This window comes from Penaeus monodon, chromosome 4, assembly GCF_015228065.2.
Source record: "Penaeus monodon isolate SGIC_2016 chromosome 4, NSTDA_Pmon_1, whole genome shotgun sequence".
NCBI classification, from domain to species: domain Eukaryota; kingdom Metazoa; phylum Arthropoda; class Malacostraca; order Decapoda; family Penaeidae; genus Penaeus; species Penaeus monodon.
In genome coordinates this window covers 13,597,749-13,602,748 of record NC_051389.1, presented here as the reverse complement: position 1 = coordinate 13,602,748, position 5,000 = coordinate 13,597,749, and positions in this window count along the sequence as shown.

The window sequence follows — 5,000 nt, the reverse complement described above, 5'->3', positions numbered from 1 at the left end:
TCTTGTCTGCACAGAAAGGATGGCTTCCAAATTGATTGATATATTGAATTTAAAAAATCAGTTACAGAAATGCTGTTGGTTTTTACATGGGACTGATTTAAGCAACAGTCTGTGCCAAGTAACGAAGCTGGCGATATTCACATTAATTATTAAAAAGTTATCCTTCATTCTCACATTTTTGGAAGAAGCGTGTCTTTCGGTAATGTGTAAAACCTCGAGGTGTAGTAATAGCTTGAATTAGCTGGTGATACATTCGACAGTAAGGCGGATTTACCGGATATTTCCCTTTCCGACATCTTTGCGTGCCAAGCATATTACTGAGTGTGGGTTTGCGTGGCCTTTCCTTATGTGTGAGTTTATGTTGGCCACTACGATTCACAATTGCGGGAAATATGCGCTGAAGTCTTTATATAGCACATCTGCCCCCTCCCTTGTTAATGTTGCTGTACTAATCTTCTATTACTATTTACTGGATATGAAAGAAAAAGTTTATCATCCACACTCAGCAGGTTGCACGAAACTGATGCCAGTTCACGTCTCATTCATCTAGCCTGTCCTTTTTAGACCTACTGCTCGAAAATGCGTTTATTTAATGATTTGCTAGTTTAGATCTGCATCTATAATTAAGCATTAATATGTTAACGTTAATGCACTCTATTTTATGACCGTCTGATAGATGAATGTTTAAACGAACATTTAATAAACGCATTTTCAGCCAAGATTACTAGCTCTCAAAAGGCTTGAATTCCAGATTCTTCACGCCTTATTCTGACCAAAGAATCACAGCTGAATTTTCTACTCTGTCTTCACTAGCGTATTCTTCCTCTGAGCTGAATGAACTAGAAACAATTAAAAAAAAAATTCCGTAAGGACAATCCCGGCCTCCCACAGAGATCAAACACAAAAGCCTTCGTGGTGAGTCAGACTTACGATCATTCCAGTTACGAGTCGCCCTCATAGCTACTTCAAGTACGAGTCGCCCACACGCCTAATTCAGTTACGAGTCATCTACATAACTACATCGGTTACGAGTCATCTACATACCAGGTCAGTTACGACTCCCCACATACCTACTCAGTTATGAGTCGCCCTCATAGCTACTTCAGTTACGAGTCACATCCTACATCAGTTACGACTCGACACTACTACATGCAACATAGCCCTATCTCTTCTTTTTTTTTTTGATAATCGAACCAATCCTCTCAAGACAGCACATTGCCATATGTTCCGGCTGACACGTGCTGTTGTAGAGGCAGTGGAAACAGGGGCCTTGCATCACAGCTCAAAAGAAAGAAACGCTTATACGATATATTTACCTTTTTCGTAATACATGTTGATGTTGACAGTGCTACCTCGCTAGCTGGAACTTTTCCTTTAAAAAATTTAGGACTACAGTCTAGAACTCCTGTTTGCCCGGACTCCCCCCCCCCCCGCGCCCCCGCTTCCCCAAACCCTTTGACCTTTTCAAGTCATCGTTGGTCTTCATTCTTCTTACTTTCCTACCCTTTTATGTTTGCTGTGCACTGGACCACCTCCCACCTTTTTATACACTTAATTTCTTTTAAAATAAAAATATAAGTAGAGATTGTACATATTTATATACAGACACATGTGTGTATATGTGTGTAATGTTATACTAATATATATATATTATATATATATATATATATATATATATATATATATATATATATATATATATATATATAATCAGAAAAATAGCAAGAAGCACAAAGACATTCATACGTGTCCGAGTATGTATGTCTGGGTTCTCAACCATTTTTCACTCTCTCCTCCTCCCTCCCCTCTTCGTGCACCTCCTCCCTCCTCACTAAGCCCCTCCTCCCTTATCTCTCATGACTCTCCCCCCTCCTCTCTATACCCCTCCCCCTCCTCACTCATGCCTCTCCACCCTCCTCTCTATACCCCCTCCCCTCCTCACTCATGCCCCTCCACCCTCCTCTCTATACCCCTCCCCCTCCTCTCTCATGCCCCTTTCCACCCTCCTCTCTTTACCCCTCCCCTCCTCACTCATGCCCTCCACCCTCCTCTCTTTACCCCTCCCCCTCCTCACTCATGCCCTTCACCTCCTCTCTATACCCCTCCCCCTCCTCTCTCATGCCCCTCCACCCTCCTCTCTATACCCCTCCCCTCCTCTCTCATGCCCCTCCTCCCTCCTCCCGTACCCCTCTTCCTCCAGACCACAGATAGCAGAATATCCAGCAAAATTTGTCTCGCACTTCCAGAAGACCTCAATACGCATCGTATTAGATCAGCGACTGGTCTGATTCGGTTACGTGTCGAGCTCCGTTGCTGAGGTCTTCGCTGACGTGGCCTTTCAACTGCCAATTTACATAGATGGCAACTTTATCCCCTTTCTTTTTGCACTTCTTTATTTTTGTCTTATTTTTATTATTATTATTATTATTATTATCATTATTATTATCATTATTAAATTTTTACGCATTACGTATGCATAACTATGCATTTGTACAGATATATCGGTAATGTACATACATAGATACTCAAACACACACAAAGATACTAAGTATGTGTATAGATACGTACATATATCACACACAACACACAAAACACCACACACACACCACACACACACACACACACACACACACACACACACACACACACACACATATATATATATATATATATATATATATATATATATATATATATATATATATTATATATATATATATATATATATAGTATATACAATCGTCCCTCCATAAAAGCGGATTCATCCAATCGTGAATATTTGAAAAAAAAAAAAATAATAATAATAAAAAATAATAATACATAAATAAATAAAATGAAATCACGACGAGTACAAAAAAAAAACGCAGCTTATTTTGTCGCGCGCTCAAGCTTTTTGCAAGTTCATGTGAATGGAAATATTGTAAAACTCAAGTCCTGCTCCGGCCTCCTGTCATTTCTCAGCCCCTCGTCACTCATGGGCAGGTGTTCTTCTTATGTCAGCACTGTCATATCTTATGCCCTTCTCGGCGATGATGGAAGAGCCTCTGAAAATCGTACCTTAAGCGACTGTTAGAAACATTAACAATTAAAAACATAGGAACGGCCAAGAATCGAGTGGCAGTAATTACGTGTGTCTCTGTCTTTGAAAGAAGTTCATCCGCTCTGCCGGTATTCAATCAAAAGTTTTCAAGAGGAAAATGAAGTGCTGCAGTTACCTCATCGTTCCCGTTTATAATAAAGAAACTCTTTCTCTTTCTTTTTTGTCAAAACTTCAAGGCTTGGCCATAAAGCTTATATGTGCATACATCCAAAGTAAAATATTCGACCAAATTATTTCCATATTTGCAAATTTATTTAGTCAGCCAAAACACATTATCTTCGAAAAGAACAAAATATATTAAACCCACAATTCCTTGTTCTCTCTGAGTTATTATACGCTCTCACACGTGCAGTACATCACCACTGCAAACTGCAGTTAGATAACTGGTAAATCACTTTATGTCAGAGAGAATATTCACTCACATCTTCCGATGTAAAAACGATAACTATGTACCTCCTCTGAATATACCCAGTGGCCAATAAATATATAAAAAATAGGAATTCAAAATCTGTGAATGTGAGCAATGCTACTATAGGCTCTTGTACTGGCGAGACATTAAAGTAATGCCTGGCTTGTATCACTTGTATACCGTGATACTGAAAACCTTGTCCTCCCGGGGTCCCTGTCCAGTACATAAATATATATTTTTTTTTTTTTCTGATAGCTAAATAATTGAAGTAACTGGTAGTCCGCTCCGAATAAATTTATGATTATAGCCCCACCGAATACTATCACGGCTGTAATCCATACCGGTAGTAGACAGCCACGAGTTGTTATATATATATTGCGTTTTGAGTTGTCACACACACACACACACACACACACACACACACACACACACACACACAAACACACACACACACACACCACATACACAAGAAATATAGGTGTAGGTTATGTGTGTATATATTAATTGTTTGTATATATATAAATAAAAATACATATATAGACATATATAAATACATATACATATATATCTAATTATATATATATATTCATATATATATATATATATATATATATATATATATTATATATACATATATATATACATATATGTGTGTGTGTGGTGTGTGTGTGTGTGAGTGTATACATATATATAATTATATATATGTATACATATACATAAATATATTTAACTATATATGTAGAGAGAGAGAAAGAGTGAGAGATAAATAGATAGATATACTTACACACACACACACACACACACACACCACACACACACACACACCACACATATATATATATATATATATATATATATATTTATATATAATATATATATGTATATGTATATATATATATATATATAATATGTATATACTTATGTATATATACAAGTCCATCTTCAGTTTTGGACACTATCAAAACTGAAGATGGACTTGTTTTATGTGATGGAAAAGAAGTCAAAGATAGATGGAATCAATATTGTTCCAACCTATACAAAAAGAATAAAGATCTAACAACAAACATTAATTAGACTCAATGACAACGAAGATGAACCACCGCCACTGCTAGACGAAGTTATAAAAGCCATAAAAGAAGTAAAGAATAACAAGAGCCCCGAATAGATGAAATAACAGCAGAACTAATTAAGAATGCTGGCGAAAGTATTGAATACTTCTTCTACAAACTCTGTACAAAAATATGGAATGAAGAAAATGGCCAGAAGACTGGGTAAAATCAGTCTTTACTCCCATACCTAAAAAAGGTGACGCACTCCAATGCAACAATAATAGGACAATTGCATTAATAAGTCTCAGCAGCAAAATTATGTTGAAAATTATTGCTGAAAGATTGAAGTTAAAGTTAAGAGAGGAAATTGCAGACGAACAGCAGGTTTTCGCCCTGGAAAAGGTACCAGAAACCAGATTCTAAATTTAAAATTGATCATAGA